Here is an 18984-nt window from a genome sequence, read left to right on the forward strand (position 1 = left end):
GAGGGAGAGGGGGAGGGGGTGGGGGAGGGGCACAAAGAAAACTAGATAGAAGGTGACAGAGGACAATCTGACTTTGGGTGATGGGTATGCAACAGAATTGAATGACAAGATAACCTGGACATGTTTTCTTTGAATATATGTACCCTGATTTATTGATGTCAACTCATTAAAATAAAATTTATTTATAAAAATAAATTAAAATAAAATAAATTAAAAATTGAAAAAATACAGTGAAAAAAATTCTATTATGTTAAGTGAAACAAAAACTACATTGAATAGGGAGCAAGAGCTGGGTAAAAATAACAAAGAGATATAAAAATGAAGTAAAAAACACACAAAATGCCATAAAGAAAATTTTGAACCTAGAATAAAATAATTTGTTGATAAATGATGATGGAATGAGAGAAAAAGTAAAAGATAGAAATAGAATAGAAAAAAACGAAAAGGTTAAGTTATTTGAAATGTAACCATAATAAAAAAAAAACAAGAATGAAAAATGTAACACCTATGGATAATGAGGTTCAAAATGAAAATGAAAGAATAAGATGGAAATAAGATAAAATGACCAAAGTGGAGAAAAAAATATAAATAACCAAGAAAGAAATGAAAGAAAGTTATAAATAATATAATTTTTTTCTTGTTTTGAGAAGTAACTTCTTTTTTTTCTTTTTCTTTTTGGTGGTGTTGCTACAGGTTTTGCCCCTCTGGCACTCTTGAGTAGAGATTTGCTGATGTGTCACTATGTTGATGACGTAGGCTGGGCCTCAAACCCGTTGGTAGGCGAGGCGTGTTAGGGTCAGCAGGCTTCCACAATGAGAGAGTCAGTTAGTTTTCCAGGTGCTTCTCCCCATGTCTCTCCCTCCTGAGCTACAGCCTGGGGACTTAGCTGTGAAGTTGCCCCAGCCACTGCCTGTAGAGCAAGCGGATCTAAAAGCTGCCAAGTCCTTCCTCCGGCACTGCTCAAGGCACAGTTCTGGGTAAGGCTGTGCCAAACAGAGCCGCCAGTGAAAGCAGAAAAAGCAGGGAGCCGATTACTGATCAGGCACCTTTCTAAAGGTCCCTGGGCATGTCTAGTATGCCTCAGTGCTCCGCAGCTCTAATCTCCACAGGCTTTTCTCCCTTGTGCCTATTTGGAAGCCCAACAACTTCCACAGTGCACTCGGAGGTCTGCTCCACAGGAATGTGCTTTGTGACCTGTATTGGCTCGCAGAGGTGCCCTACCCAGACAGGTCCAGGCCTAGGGATCCCGGCCCTTGTGTACTTCCTGTGCTGTTGATCTGGAATCCAGGACCACACAAAAATGCTGACTACAGTCCATGCAGAAATCCACTGCTGACAATCTGGGGCCTAGCCCCTTTGCCCGCAAACATGTGCGCCCACATTAGAGGCGCCACATGCAGCCACTCTCAGACTGGGAGTGCACAAAGCCCAAAGCCACTCTGGTGCTGGCCTCCATGGGCAACCAGCTCTGGCAACCTCCATCGGATTCTGCCGCCTGCGCTAGCCCTGTGTCCACGATCTCAGGCCAAGCCCATGCACTCTCTCTTCTGCTTGATCATCCAACCTAGCCCAGCTTCCTCCCTCTGCCCCAAACCCTGTTTCTCTTGGTTCAGAGGAAAGCAGCCCTTCCTCAGATCAGTGAGGAATGTGGAATACTCCATTCTCCATCTTATTTCCTTCAAAGTGGATTATATATTCAGCCAACATTTCACCCAATCAATCCGTTGTCTGATATGTATATTTCAGATGCTTCGGTGATTGTTTATCTGTTTCTGCTTGTTAAATTTGTTGAAATTTCAGGGGGAAATATTGGGAGCACCCCTCATGGCACCATTTCTCTGATGTTCTCACAACAGATTTTTTTTAAATTATAAAACAGTCAATTTTATCCAAAATATATTTTTAAAACTTCGGAAAATTCAATAATTAAAAGTGAACAACCCATTAAAAACGAGAGAAAGAGTATAACAGATACTGCTCAAAAGTACTCAAATGGCCAATAAGAATATTAAAAGGTGCTCAAAGTTATTAGACATTAATGTATGCCAATTCAAACAACAATGAGAAAAAGCTCCATATTCCAGTGGTTTAAATTTAAAAAACACAAAACCCATGTTCTGGAGGAGATGTGGTGTCAGAAGAACTGTCGAGCTTCTGGTAGGCATGAGAGATGGTAAAATCCCTTCGGACAACTGTTACAAAATTAACTGAGTTATAGTAAAAATTTTAAGTTTGAACAAACATCAATTCTAATTAGGCAGCACCAAACTGGAGGTAGTTAGGAGCAGTCATTTGACATGAGTTTGAAGAAATAATTTTATAGCTGAAAGGTGGAGACAAAGTAAGAAAATTATTGATTAGCTATAGCTTAAAGCCTAATTGGTTGTTTGTAATTGGTTGTCATTAGATTTTTATTTTGTAACTTTAAGCCATTTACAGAGTTGGATTTTGGTTTACCTACGTATGCTTTGCTGCCAGTTTGGGCATTAGAGCCACCTAAGTCTAATAGCCTCCTTCTTTAAGTATAACAATTGTTAACCATTCACTCAAAAAATCAAACATACATTTGTTGCATGACTCAGTAATCCTACTCCTAGAAATTTACTCGAGACATGAAAGTGTGTGTTCCCACAATGACTTGTAAGTAAATCTTCATAGCAGTTTTATTCATAACAGCCCCCAAATGAGAACAATCCCAATGCCCGTCAGCTGGTGAATGGCAAAATAAAACTTATAAAAAATTAAAAGGAATAACATATTGATACACACAATAGCAGGAATATGTCTCAAAAGCCTTGTGTAAAGTAGATAAAATGACACAGAGTACAAACTACATGACTTAATTTCTATAAAGATGTAGAGGAGGCAAAAGTAAGCTATAGTAATAGTAATTAGATCAGCTCAAAACAATGATATGGGAATTGCCTACAAAGGAGGTACAGGGGACATTTTGGAATGATAGGATTATTGTATATCTTGAATGAGGTGCTGGTAATATGGGTATATTCATTTGCTAAAAGCCATCCAATTGTGCTTTTACAATATGTGTATTTTATTGTGTATAAATTATACTTCAATAAATGAACTAAAAGTTAGAAAGAGAGACAGAACTACAAGTACATAGTCTCCACACAAATAGAACCTAGGGTGATTTCCAGGTGTGCATTTTGAAACTCGGGTTCTTTTGTCTGGGGTCCTCATTATTTTCCAGTTTGGAAAAGCAATTTCCCATTCTGAGAGTAACTGGGGAAAACCACTCTAACTGATTTGATCAACAAACCTAAACCCTCCTCTATTTAAAGAGAAACCAATTTGAATATTCTATAACTACATGAAGATTCTGCCTTGCTCGAAGGGGTCTGCCAAGCAATGCCATTAATACATAATATGTATTAATTTGAAAATTAATACATAATTTTCAAATGAGATTGTGGTTATTCAGGCAGAGCAGAAACATTTGTTATGCTTATTTGCATTAACCAATAGTCAAACTGGCCTGGGGGCTCAAAGCTATTTGTGGAAGGCTCTGTGGTCTACTGAGCTGATGCAATGACACAGTTTTCTGTATATGTAGAGATAACTTTTTGATAACCATGATCACTAACTAATGTTACAGAGATTTAGACAAGCAGTCTCATACTCTGATTAGAAGGAATATATAATCCAACATAGATAATATTGGTAGAATAAAAATACTAACCAATACACAAAATGATATATTTTCATTCTCTCTGTATCCAAATTTTGATAGGTGGTTTTAAGAATAGTGAAAGTGGGAGAAGTCAAGAAATCCTCCAAAAAACTTATAAAATTGTTTAATTTTGTTTTCCTTTTATTTATTGAGTAAAAAAAATATATAGCGTCAAAAATGAAATTAATATAGAATCTATTTATAAAAAATTTTGTTTAAAAAATGAAATTAGCCTGAACAGGTGGTGGTGCAGTAGATAGAGTGACAAACTGGGATATGGAGGACCCAGGTTCGAGACCCCAAGGTCAGCAGTTTGAGCATGGGCTCTTCTGGTTTGAGCAAAGCTCACCAGCTTGGACTCAAGTTCGCTGGCTTGAGCAAAGGGTTACTCGATCTGCTGAAAGTCCGCGGTCAAGGCACATATGAAAAAGCAATCAATGAACAACTAAGGCAGGGGTCGGGAACCTATGGCTAGCGAGCTAGATGTGGCTCTTTTGATGGCGCCATCTGGCTCGCAGACAAATCTTTGATAAAAAAAATAATAACGTTAAAAATATAAAACATTCTCATGTATTACAATCCATTCATTTCCTACCGCTCATGTTCATGGTTCCGGGTGGCTGGAGCCAATCACAGCTGTCCTCCGGGACAACACCAAATTTTTATTGGATAACGTGTAAGGTACACGGGTTGTTGTGAAGTTAGGAAGTAAACTTTCCTCCTTTTAATCAAGTAGTCAGCTAGGTAATTGCAGAAACCCTTTTGATGAAGAAGATGACTAAAAGAAAAAAATATGAGGAGTATTGTACTTTTCAGCAGGAATGGACAGAGGAATTCACCTTTGTGGAGAGAGCAGGTTCTGCAGTGTGTCTAATATGCAATGATAAAATTGTATCGATGAAACGGTCAAATATAAAGCGGCACTTCAACACATGCCATAGTACATTTGCATCGAAATATCCAGCGAGGGACAGCAAGAAGAAAACATGTCAAGAGCTACTGTGCAGAGTGCAAGCTAGTCAGCAGCAACTCCGTGTTTGGACCCAACAAGGTGACTGGATTTCGGCTAGCTTTGCTGGTGCTTTAGCAATTGTGAGACACGGAAAGCCATTCACAGATGGGGAGTAAGCCAAAACATTCATGCTTGATGTTGCCAATGAACTTTTTGATGACTTTTCGGATAAAGACAAGATAATCAAACGAATAAAAGACATGCCTCTGTCGGCAAGAACTGTTCATGATTGGCAAATCAAGTTGATGCAAAACAAGTGAAGGACGTAAATGCAGCACCATTCTTTTCTCTCACTTTGGATGAGTCAGCAGACATAAACCATTTATCCCAGTTCAGCATGATTGCAAGGTATGTTGTCAGTGACACACTACGTGAGGAAAGTCTTGCTGTTTTGCCTATGAAAGAGACAACAAGAGGGGAGGATTTATTCAAGTCTTTCACTGAGTTCGCTAAATAAAAAAAATCTACCAATGGATAAACTTATTTCGGTGTGTACTGATGGTGCTCCGTGCATGGTGGGGAAAAACAGAGGATTCGTAGTGCTTCTTCATGAACATGAAAAGAAGTCCATCCTAAGTTTTCACTGCATCCTACATCAAAAGGTGATTTGTGCTCAGATGTTTGGCTAGCAGCTTGGTGAGGTGATGTCTCTGGTCATTCGGGTGGTCAACTTTATTGTTGCCCGAGCTTTAAATGATCACCAGTTTAAAACAGTGCTGGATGAAGTTGGGAATAATTATCCTGGTCTGCTTCTGCACAGCAATGTGTGTTGGTTGTCAAGAGGGAAGATGCTCAGCCATTTCGCGGCTTGTCAGAGTGAAATCCAGACTTTTCTTGAAATGAAAAATGTTGAGCATCCTGAGTTAGCTAACGCTGAGTGGCTCCTGAAGTTCTACTATCTCGTGGATGTGACTGAACATCTGAACCAGCTCTATGTGAAAATGCAAGGCATTGGAAATACAGTCTTACTCATTCAACAAGCAGTGTTTGCATTTGAAAATAAGCTGGAACTCTTCATCACAGACATTGAAACAGGTTGTTTACTACACTTTGAAAAACTGGGAGAGTTTAAAGGTGCATGCACAGCAAGTGTCCCTGCTCAACATCTTGATCTCCAGCAGCTAGCAGGCTTCACATCTAATTTCCTGCAGTCATTCAAAGCATGCTTTGGAGAATTTCATGAGCGCACTCGTCTTTTTAAGTTCATCACTCATCCACACGAGTGTGCAGTGGACAGAGCCAACCTGAGTTACATCCCCGGTGTCTCCATCAGAGATTTTGAGCTACAAGCTCCTGACCTGAAGGCCTCAGACATGTGGGTGAATAAGTTCAAGTCACTGAATGAAAATTTGGAAAGACTTGCATGACAGCAAGCAGAGTTGGCGAGCAAACACATTGGGGAGAAATGAAAAAACTTCAACCTGCCGACCAGCTGATTGTCAAAACTTGAAATGCGCTTTCCGTCACATACCACACACTGCAGCATGTGAGTATTGCTGTACTGATGATGTTTGACTCTACGTATGCATGTGAGCAGTATTTCTCACATCTAAAGAACGTTAAACCTGACCTGTGGTGGCGCAGTGGATAAAGTGTCGACCTGGAAATGCTGAGGTCGCCGGTTCGAAACCCTGGGCTTGCCTGGTCAAGGCACCTATGGGAGTTGATGCTTCCAGCTCCTCCCCCCTTCTCTCTCCCTCTCTCTCTTTCTCTCTCTGTCTCTCCCTCTCCTCTCTAAAATGAATAATAATAAAAAAAGAACGTTAAGACCAACCTACAATCACGTTTAATGAATGGAAGTCTCAACACCTGCACGAAGCTTAACCTCACCACATATCAACCAGACAACAAAGCCATCAGCAAAACCATGCAGCACCAGAAGTCGCATTCATCATTGGTTAGCAACAGCATAACGTTATTAAAAAGAATTTAGAGACTTATTGTACTTTAAAAGTGTTGGTCTTACATAAAATGCACACATTTACTTGTATTTAGTGTTAAACATATTTTATGGCTCTCACGGAATTACATTTTAAAATATGTAGCATTCATGGCTCTCTCAGCCAAAAAGGTTCCTGACCCCTGGACTAAGGTATTGCCACGAGAAACTGATGATTGATGCTTCTATCTCTGTTTGTTCCTGCCTGTCTGTCCCTATCTGTCCCTCTCTCTGACTCCCTGTCTTTGTAAAAAAAATAAATTAATTAAATAAAATTAACATCAAATATCTAAGAAATAGCTAACAAATTAGAAGAAAGCTAGTTGCAGAATGTTTGGGGAAAGTTTCAACTTGAACATTGAATCATAACTTTACAAATAACAAACTCTTTCCCTTTTGCACACATGCAGAAGAGACCCAAGATTCACATTGGGGATGTAACGGAGGCCACAGGTGTGATATTTAATTTCATGATGCACACTGGCTTCATGGGAGTAGGTTCAGCAGCACGTGAAGCCCAGCACAAAGGAGGTCGCCATCACAAAAGGCTGCACACACAAAACATATTTCCATATCATTTACAAGTTTCCTTCAGATTTGTTTTCTTCATATTAGCTCAACATGCCACATATCATAAGGAGCAATGACACACAGTTATCTCAAGATTTAGGAAGATTGATCAGTACTTTTTAACCTAAATGATCTCTTTAGACTTCTAGCACATTTTAAAAGATCAAGATAGTTCTGGTGACAACATTTTAAATACTTTATAGTTTCAAAGTACTTTGTCATATAATATTTAGTCCTCATAGCTTTAATTTTTCTAAAAAATGTACCTACGTGATACATCTATTTATAATCCTTTCTTTCCCAACAATGTATACATAGATATTAAGCTATGATTGTATTTGTTCAATTATTTAGTTTTTTAGCTTTCTGTTTATCCTTTTACTTTTTTAAGCATTGATATAATTTAGCACTCCAGATATTTTTATTTTTTGGTTGCCTTTTTGTCTTCTTTATTTGCAATTTCTGTTCTCAGAACTGGCTGTCCCACACTCATTGTCTTTCCCAAATCTTAGATAACACCCTACTTACCACATCTCTTAATTAATCAGGTGTGGTCTTTTCTACCCCTAGAAATATAAGCAATGCTTATGGTATTACTGTTCATCTCAGTTCTATTTCCTGTAGCTTATTAAAAATATTTTGATCCTGTTTGACCAGGGGGTGGTGCAGTGAATAGAGCGTCAGATTGAGATGCTGAGGATCCATATTTAAGACCCCAAGATCACCGGCTTGAGCACAGGCTCATCTGGTTTGAGCAAGGCTCACCAGCTTGAACCCAAGGTCACTCGGTCTGCTGTAGCACCCCCGGTCAAGGCATATATAAGAAAGCAATCAGTGAACAACTAGGTGTCACAACAAAGAATTGATGGTTCTCATCTCTCTCCCTTCCTGTCTGTCCTTATCTCTGTCTCTCTCTGTCACAAAATAATAAATAGTTTTTTTGATCCTTAAAGCTATTAATTCGTAACTTGTGAGTAAAGACCTTCTAGAACATTTTTGCATAATACTTACCCACTTTTCTTTTTTTTAGATTCTATTTTTTTTTTCAATCTAACTTCATGTTAATGTATGGGTTTATGCAAATAGAATTACTGAAGAAGAAGAACAATTTCAGAAAAGAAATACAGCAGAAGAAGGTAATTATATATTCTTCTCTAATAATTTAAACCCAAAAGAGTCATTACAAAGAAAGTCTTCAGTGACCACACCTCGCTCTCTTTTCTCCTGAGGCCAATTTTGGGTGAGTCTATGGGTTAATTTTGTTCTAAAGTTTCACAGGGTGATGAATTTTTTGTTGGAACTCTAGCCAAGATCTTTTTCTTGAAGTCAACTTAAAGGAACCATATGCACAACTGACAGTGAGCCATATGAGACTATTCCACAAGTAGTCAGGAGAAATAAAATATCAGTTTTATATTACCTAAATTTCCAGATTTTGATATTTATTTTGGTCCATTCAGTAAAAAATTAGCAAGTGCCTGCAATGAGACAGAGGTAAGCACTAAAAAGTTCAAGATGAATGAGACATGGCCCCATTCTCCAGGAGCTGATGACACAGAGGAAACACATTAAAACAAATGATCATAATGCTGCCTGATTTGTCCACTGGCAGAGGAAAGGAAGCAGGCCAGACTGAGGCCGAAGAAGGAAATCAGAGAGAGCAGGAAACACCTAAAATACTCAGAACTGAAGCAGCACAGGGAAAGAGAATGTGTAAAAAAGGAAATCAGCATCAGTAAAAGCAGAATTTTTCTTCTTAGTTTTCTTTGTTATTTGTTCTCTTTAATTTTTACATTGTTACTGAAAAAGGTATAGGTGCATATGATGAAAAATCAATAGTAGAGAAGACTATGTAGAGAAAAGTGTCCCTCCTATCATAGCCTCCTAACGTCTCCTCTTTCTCTGTCTAGAGGCAAAATTTGTTACTATTTTCATATATCAGGTTTCAGAAATTGTCTGTACCCATACCTAGATTGGCTTTAAATGTCACAAAAAATGGTAAAGGCCTGAATTTTGAAGTCAGCCTGCCTGGATAAGCCTCCTAAATTTGCTGGTTATTACAGGGATCCAACTTAAGTAATGTCTCAGTTTCCTCATTTGTAGAATGTAGCTAATAATCACACTTACTTTATAGGATGTGTATTAAATAAGTCAACCCATTCATTCATTTTAAGTAGTTTCCTAGAAGAATGCATATTCATCGCTTCGCTGTTGTCATTTAAGGACACCCATAGGTTAACTCATATAGAGGTATCTGTTTTTTTAATCTGCTTGTTTTACTTTCATTTCCCATTTTTTCACATCTTTTTATTTTCACCTCCAAAATGACCACCATTGGTTTGAATTGATATGTCTTCATATTTCAATTGCTTAATTTCTCCTATTGCACAGATTGATATTTTGTTTTGCTGTTAATAGCCTTGGTTCTTCTAGCTTATATTTCAATATTTTAAATATTCAGAAATCTCCTTTAGCCCTTGCCAGAGTGTTATCACGGAGAAGATACAACCAGCTCAGACTACATGTCAATATCCATTTGTTTTTAAATCTATATTTCACTTCTTTCAAATTTTATATGTGTGTGCTTTTAATACACCAATGCTGAGGGGCTCAGTAAGCAGCCTTCACCTCTGTCACCTTTTTTAACCTATCCATTCATTAAGTGTAGAATTTTGGTCATGGAATATTACTACCAAAAGTGATAATAGAATTGTATCAAAGCTTATGATATGATTAGCTCAGATCTAGACATTTGAAAATCAGAGGTGGCAAAATGTAACCATGTTCAGTGACCCACATATAAAGGAGGGTTCTCAGTGGACCTGAGACGAAACTTGAATATCCTTTGAGAAAAAAAAAACACAGTATTTTTATGCATTCATGATTATTCTTCAGATTGTAAAGGGGTGTCATGAAAAAAAGACATGGTCTTCACTAACATAGGACCAAAAAGGGTGGACCCAAAGTTGATAATCCCACCTTCTGAAAAAGAAAAACAAGTAGAATCTTCGTAGTGTTTTCATACTAACCTCTTACTCAGGAAATTGGAAAATAAAAACCCAGGACTACAGCCATTAGTTCTATGACATCATCACAAAGCTCACTTTCCTCATCAGGAAAAGATAAAAAAATAATAGTACCTACCTCATAGGGCTTCTGTGAAAATTGAAAGTGTTAGAGAAACCAGGTTCATGGAAAGAATTTACTATTAGCTAAAATCATAAATGATTTGTAACAAACTCTATTAGTTTGTTCTTTATCCCCTCATTACACACCCATCTTCCCTTCCAGATGGCCTGCACTGAGGTGAGGATGCTGACACAGAAGAAACAATTTTCCATGGCTGTTTAACTGGGTTCTGCAGTTATGCAAGGTCAAAGCCCTATCATAATAAGTCTAGAGATAGATAGATGATAGATAGATAGATAGATAGATAGATAGATAGATAGATAGATAGATAGATAGATAGATGATAGATAGATAAAATTACTAGTTGGTTCTGCTTCTCTTCTGTTAAATCCTAAATCCTTTCATATCTTTTCATTTTGTATGTTATTCTCCATTTTATTGAATTCAACTAAGCTTCTTTTGGGCAAATACCATTTCTGAATACCTATTAATGTAATACTTGGCATATAATAAACTCAAAACCAATGCTGCCTATTGTTAACTCTCAGATCCTTTTTTCTTGACACATTTTTATTTACATATGCTAATACCTAATAAGGAAATCACATCTTCTGGAAAAAAAATAACTTTCTTGGACAGAGTCAGAGAGATAGAGAGAGAGACAGATAGGGACAGACAGACAAGAAGGGAGAGAGATGAGAAGCATCAATTCTTTGTTGCAGCTCCTTAGTTGTTCAGTGATTGCTTTTTCATGTTCATATGTGCTCTGACCAGGGGACTGCAACAAAGAAAGTGACCTCTTGTTCAAGACAGTGACCTTGGGCTCAAGCCAGCGACTTTGGGCTTCAAGCCAGCAACCTTTGCACTCAAGCCAGTGACCATAGGGTCAAGTCTATGATCCCACGCTCAAGCCAGTGGCCCCACACTCAAGCTGGTGAGCCTGCACTCAAGCCAGCAACCTTGGTGTTTCCAACCTGGTTCCTCTGTGTCCTAGTCTTACACTCTATTCACTGTACCACCGCCTGGTCAGGCTGGAAAGTTTTATCTCTTAAAATTTAGTACTTGTAGTAGTAGTTAGTACTACTGTTTCTCCAAAATAAGACATCCCCTGAAAATAAGACCTAGTGCATCTTTAGGAGCAAAAATTAATACAAGACAGTATCTTATTTTGGAGAAAACAGGGTAGATTGTTGTACATGGATTGTTTCACAAGAAATGCTTGATGGAATTCAGAGTTTGGCTGGTTATGCTGATGTTTGTGATGACATGACTCTAGTATATTAATAAATATTGATTTTTCTGTTCAACAATAAATGTGAATTCTTGTTCATGGAAACATAAGACATCCCCTGAAAATAAGACCTAGCACATCTTTAGGAGCAAAAATTAATATAAGACACTGTCTTATTTTGGGGGAAACAGGGTAGTAATAGTAATAATAATAATAATAATTTGTACCTACATGGCATTCAATAAATGCTAGACACTTCCATGCATTACCTAACTGAATCTTCACAACAACCAGGCAGGACAGCTCTCCAGTCTGTGTTCTTAACCACTATACTATTCTGCCTTCCAATGCCATGGTTTATTATATATAGATTTTACACAATGTAAAACAACACTAACCAAAACTCCCAGTGAATGAAACTTCTATTTCTACAATTTATCTTTTTGAGGAATATATGTGTCAGAGTCTCATTAGGAAATGGTTGGCGCACTTAAATAAGATAATTGTTGAAGATATATGTATAGACTATTTACCGAATTGGAAGTATGAGGAAATTACAAGAAAGGATGCTGTAACTGGTGCCTGAGTAGCAGTTAAATTATAACCACTCCCTGGATCTGCAGGGACTACGGGAGGCCAGTTCCCGGAATCAGGAAGAGGAAAGAATTGTGAAGTAAACCACTGTGAGAACTCAAGTGTCACATCCAGCTCAATGTGACCTTGAAGGAAAAAGTCAAAGAAATAATAATAATACGTTAACTTCGCTTTTTCCTTCTGGGGCTTCCACATTCGTGAAAGCCAACTGAAAGTCAGAGCGGTGGCAGGCGTCCATTGCTGTGGTTGGACAGATCAGCCTGGTGTACTCAGAGGTCAGGGGGAGACGGACAAGGATTAGGAATGGGAGAAAATATTCTGGAAAAATCCATTTCCAAATATGACCAAATGGAAAACATGGGGGCAGCATCCATGCCCATTAGTACTTTCTTTCCTGGGATCTGAAATATTTGCTTCTTAAAACCTATAAATTGGGTAACAGTAAAGACTGTCTCTGCCAAGCAATTTAACTGACTATATCTAATATATGTAAATTTAATTTTAAAATTTCTCCTTGATTATAAGTGAATTCCACTTGATTTCCAAGTACCTACCACATGCTAATGACTCAGTTGTGCTCTAAGTTCATCCTGACAACAGCTGGGTTTTTTTCTAAGGTTTAACAAATCTTCAGGTAATCACGTCACACAGAATAATGAAAGCACTTCTTTTTCCCCTCGTGCTGCAGCCCTTTGCTTTCTGATATTGGACACAGGCCATGCATTGTGCATTAGCTCTGTGGCAAACGTCTAGTGTTACAATCCAAGCACCAGTGCTCATTATCTTTTTCAGGAGCATGGAGACAAGAATTGCAAAGGTACACTTGGAGAAATAATTCTCAGTGAACAAGTAGCAATTTGCCAGGCAGACAAAAAACCTGAGGAAGAGGGAGGAGGAAACCCAGAGAAAGGTGTCTTAGTTAATGAACCAAAAGTCTGAGCCCCTGACAGCAAAGGGCGGGGAAGATGGGACGGAGAACTCCTGCCACAGAACTTGCTGCAAAGAATCAAAGGCAAATGATGGGTTGGGTTCTGGGAGCTGTTTTCCGTAAACTCACTGCTGCTTAGCACCGCTGTTGAAAGAGAAAGGGCCAGGCAGCTGTGGAGTGCACCAGGGTCATTCTGACAGGTGGAGGGGATGGCAGGTAATCAAGAGGCCATGTTATGTCACAAGAGGGCCAGGCACGCAGGCAGGCCAGAATCCAGTCTCCACCCATCCTGGGCAGAAATCCTCCAATTAAAAGGATATGACACAGCCAATGCAGCCCACATCTGCTTCATTCCCACCCTCCCCCAACACGCATACCCCATGAATGCCCCAGGCACAGACACCTGATCCTCTATGGCTTTATTTACATCTTCTGTGCTTGCACAGCATAAAAATAAATAAATAAATATGCTATATTTTAACACAAGCTGAATACCATAGAATAATGTGTAAATGATCAAATAATCAAGTCCACTGAGCTTCTCTGTGTTTGTCTAGCATGCTAGAACCTGAGGAATATTTAAGGATAGTCTTGCCACTGGTCCACCACCATTCTGGTCACCAAATTTAACATGTGGGTGTTTCTTCCCTATACCATCAAGCAATTCTCAAGTACCAGCTGCATGTCCAATAAATCAACTAAATTCTGACTGTCCACCTGGAGATAGTATCAGATCCCACAGGTTAAAAGCTCGGTTCTACTAAGACTGTTAAACCCCCACTTTAGGCACAAGTGGCAAGTAAACGTTGTCACCTGTGTTCCTGACCAACAGACTATAGAGAGGTTCCAATGACACCTACCTTGGGTTTGAGTAATATTCTAGTGGCCCAAAGAGTTCAGGAAACATTGACTTAGTAGATTACTGGTTCATTACAAAAAGATATAATTCAGGAACAGCCAGAAAAAAAAGATGCATAAGGCAATTGACCACACCACTCTCCCCAAAACTCCCAGTTTGGAAGCTTTCCAAATCCCCTCCTTTTTTTTGAGACTTCATAACATAGGTATGATTTATAAAATCATTAGCAATTGGTAATTGAACTCAATGCCCACCTCACTTCCTCCGTGGAGATCAGGGGAGTGGGACTACACTTCCAACCCCCCAATCACAATGCTGGTCTTCCTGGGAACTAACTTCCATCTCAAGACGCTTTCCAAAATACACCTCATTAACATAGCAAAAGACAAACTCGAAGCATTTTAGGAACTCTGTGCCCAAAACTGGGACAAAGACCAAATATATATTTCTTGTTACAAATCACAATATCACATCCACAAAAGCAAGAAATGCCATCTTAATCATAGAGGGCTGCAGACAAACTAGAAATTTGCCTTTTTCATTATTGGAGTTTTTCCTGTTCAAAGAACCTACAGTCCCAAAGTTTCTCCAGTCTGTTTGAGGTTGATATAATAGTAAATTGAATGGGTCCGTCGATATGAAATGTCCTTATAGGAACTGTGTAAAACTAAGTGTCATCCTCTGATGGAAGTGGTGCCTTATAGCTCTAAATAAGACCCTTCATTAAGGAGCTAGGTGTGTCTTTCCTTTCCTCCTTCCAATGGCAGGGAAAATAATTGGGAGAAGCCTTTAGTTCCTTGGTACAGAGAACTTAACCAGGCTGTGGCCATTGTCTCCCCTACTTTCCCTCTTATTGGACAGCAGGTACAATGGGGTCAAGGTTTAACATACAAACATTTTGTCAGTTCCAGAGAACACTGAAAGTATTTGTTTTTATCATTTTCTACTTCATGCTCATTGTTTTCCCTACTGACACTTTCCATAGGAGCCTCTGTGACATCATCCTACACATGCCTTGACTAGGATCATACCATATTTTGAATATTTGTCCAAATTATCACTCATTTCCAGAAACTAAGCATCATTCCTAAGAGCCTTACTCTCTGATAAACAGTCTGATAAACAAATTTTGTAGAATGAAGTTGAAATATACACATTTAAACTCAGAGTGGCTAAATACCCAATTTTTTTTGTCTGAAACCAACTTTATCTTATTTTGAAATGACCATTACTAATTTTGGTGACTTCGTACTGTGTTACTTTAGTTAAGTGGGCATAATGTTTGCCAGTAGACTCTTGCCATGCGACTCTTGGTTGTGGCTAGTCACAAGAGAAGAATTCAGGAGAGCTGGAGGATACAGGTGACATAGTAGCAAGTTATATACTTGAGACATACCTACTGACCCACCACCGAGCTGTGGCTCACCTTGTTGACTGGAGACAAGTCAGGCCTCAGCTTTTCTATCTCTTGCAGTGTAGGCTCCTCTGACTTCTTCAAGCCCTAGGCTGAAATTGTGTGCCCTTTTTTGGTGAAGGCATTAATGTTATCAAACTAAAGGGGTTTGATTGTTTGCACACATCAAAGCCCAGTAAGATGCAAATAGGTGTTTGCAACAAAGAAAGTAAAGATTTATTTAAGAAAATGGTGCCAAGCCCAGAGGCACAGGTAATTTAGCATATAAGACTTGGCTCCCTCATGGCCTCTAGGGGGCAGATTATACAGGGGAAAAAAATGTTAGTCATGAGGCTAAGGGAGCTGGGGTCATGGACACCACTGATTGATTGGGGCCAGGGTAAGAAGCATTTGATCAATATATCAGGTCCTGGTGTCAGCCATGGTATTGTTCTATCTAGTTCCTTGAGGGTGTGGTTGATAAGTTCTTTCCAACTTCATGGGTCTGGGACTGAAACACAACTGAGGTCAAGATGTTATCTTTCTTTGTCTGAAATTCTGGTTCCTTGATCAAAAAATCTGAGGCTTTATTCTTAAGACAGTGTGATACTGGATTCTTAAGACAGTATGATACTGGCTAGAACCAAATGTCTTAAGGGCTGACTGATTAAGGGAGTGGAAGGGCAGTATGTATAAAAATGGAAAGATTGGGCTGAAAGGAGCAAAAAAGCCATGGTGCTATTGGACTGCATGAAGCTAGCTTGAATTAAGGAGAAAGTTACATTAAAGAAATGAGGTTCCCTTTCATTTGTACCAGATCTCCTGTCACCCACATCATGAAGACTGGAGGTGGTGATCTTCAGATGTAAGTTCCATTTTGTCTTCATGGGTTCTGGTTGACCACTAGAAATTGTAGTTTGCCCTTGATCTTCCTAACTTTATGTTCTCTCTCCATTGCCAGCCCAGCTGATGTATACTCTGTTCATGCCCAACAACTGGCCTGAAGAAAACAGTATTGCTTAAACTATTCCCACAATTGCACAGGGCCCAATTGATCCATGACTAATACATTGAGACACACTTAAATTTGGCAATTAAAGTTATCCTGTTTCCTTCAGTTCAAAAGCAGACTCTGGGTGAATACTCATTAAAAAGTCAAGGTTGCTTTTGGACTATTAAGGTATTTCTTCCTTGTTAAAGTGAATCCTGACTGCAAGGGTCAGGTCATGTACCCATGTTGACATACGACCTTTCTTTTATTAGGGGAGAAAAGAAAACTTTTATTTCATTATACTCTTTTCCTTCTCCTCTTATATTCTAGGACTTCTATGAAAATGCTATTATCTGAGTCAGCCAGACTTGGTTCTTGTTAGAAGAAGGATGCCTTTGTATTTAGAAAACCCTTTCCTCTCAATAAAGACACTGTTTCATTAGGTCCTATAAATGCCAATTTGAAGCTAGAGTTCAATGATGACCGCTTTTGTCTAGGGTCCCCTAAAGTAAATAAATAATCCTGAGTTTATGTCATTCAAGTACTAGAGACAATTTAGAATTAAAATATGTCAATGTAATATTTCTAAAATTGTTGCATTATGCCTTCTAATATGTTAATTATTATATGCAATATGTTATAAAAATCATAGGTGGAGGTGAAGTAATGAATTCTTTCATCTCTGGAAGCTTAGATTTGAAAATGGTTAGGTGGTTGACCATACAAGTCTCTGGCAGAAATTGCAGTTGTCTGTTGTGAGAGAGACTAGAAGTGCAAAAGGCTAGAGAAAGATGAAAGTCTATTTCTTTTTCAGATTACAAACAGAAGGAAACTTTTTCAGATTACCAACTCTGGTGGTCCAGGCTGAAAAGTTCATCAGAGACTGCTACTGCTTGTGTCTTTCTGCTCTACCACACCAAATGTGTCCCTTTCATCCTCATGGTCATGTCATCATCCTAAACACAGTTGGAGCCACAGCCAAACACAGCCAGCAGAAAGCCAGAAGAGAGAGAGGAATTGAAAAAAGACTTTGCCAGAAGTTCCATCCAATGATTGCTTCTTATTCCTCGTTGCTTCTTATCTGCAAGGGAAACAGAGTGACATTGTTTTTCATGTGAAACAATAATTTCAGCTCTCATTAATAGGACAGAAAAATAGACTTGATAGTGGGTAAGCCTTGATCTGACATTACTATACCATACCTCTACCAAATTGTCATCCAGTGTCTGGCTGATCACCTCCAGTGACAAGGAAATCTGCTCAACCAAAAGCAAATCAATTTAATAGCAAACTGACTTTTTCTTCCATCTATCTGAAATCTGCCTTTGTGATGCTTCTAGTAAGACACTAGCTCTGCCCTATGCCGTTGATGACAATAAATAATATTTCTCTTCTACATTTGCCCTTCAAGTATCTGGAGACAAACACATGTTCCTAAAACTTCCCTTTTTTGTCTCTGTTATTGTGTCTTATCGTGGTTGTTCTGTCAGACCTTATCTTAAGTGGTCTGGAATAATTCTGTTCTGGAACCCCTCTTAGGTCAGGGATCTCAAGACTGAACATGATATTCTAGGAATTGTACCAAATCTAAGCAAGTGATTGAAACGCTCACTTTTCTTAGTCAGTTAACATATTGAAGAAATAATCAACTAGTCTTCATGAAAACAATGGTATTAATCCAGAAGACTTTATATGATATTGCAATACATCGGCTCTGTCTTTGCATTTTTATCATACATTAAACCACATGGTCATTTAGTCTACTAAAATGCAGAGCTGCTGTAAATACACAGACATGTACAAGCTAATAACACTCCTCAGCTACAGCACAGTCACATTACCAGGAATATAATTCCATATCTTCTAATGAGAGTAATATAAATAGGAAGGCCAGAAAAATACTCTCACAGGGTATTTTTACCTCTTACTCTGTCCTTCTTTCAGTAAACCTGGACCAGACCCTCTTTTTGCCATTTGCTACCTGGAGTTTGAACAGTATGCTTGTTTTCATCTACATGGGAATGACACTCAAGAGGAACTAAGTGCCATTGACTTAAATGACTGAATGAGAATTTGTTGGGAGAGGTTCCCCAGATGCAGATGGAAGAGGCACACACATGAAGCTCAGCTGTAATTGCTGGAAGGCTGAATTTGCTGAGGAACAGAGATGCTGATTATAGATCTCTACATGAAACCAAGAGATTTGAACCTACCAATCTTTAGTTTCCACTGAGGAGGCAAAGCAGGGTAATACTTTTTTATGATATGGCTGCCACTGATCTCCATCTTTCCAGAAATACCTGGTCAATTCAAATGTAAGTCACCAGAGAAAACAGCAACTTCATCCATCTCAGTTCATCTGTGGTCCCCTAGCCACCTGAGGGAGGGGTTAGCATTGTTTGTTCACATACAATGAAAGTGATGTATTCATCAAACCATTCGGATACAATGAAAGAGATTTTGCTTATCAGGAAGCCAAGCCACAATTCCATGTATTCATGGTGTCCATACATTTAGCCCTGATACTGTGAAGACGTTTGAGTATGCTTGTCAAGAAAATCTAGTTCTGTGTGACTATTCAGCACTTACGTGACTAGTAATCGCTAAAACTGAAAAATTCACACAAGATGTTGACAACCAAATATCA

This window comes from Saccopteryx bilineata, chromosome 5 (genome assembly GCF_036850765.1).
Source record: "Saccopteryx bilineata isolate mSacBil1 chromosome 5, mSacBil1_pri_phased_curated, whole genome shotgun sequence".
Classification (NCBI taxonomy): domain Eukaryota; kingdom Metazoa; phylum Chordata; class Mammalia; order Chiroptera; family Emballonuridae; genus Saccopteryx; species Saccopteryx bilineata.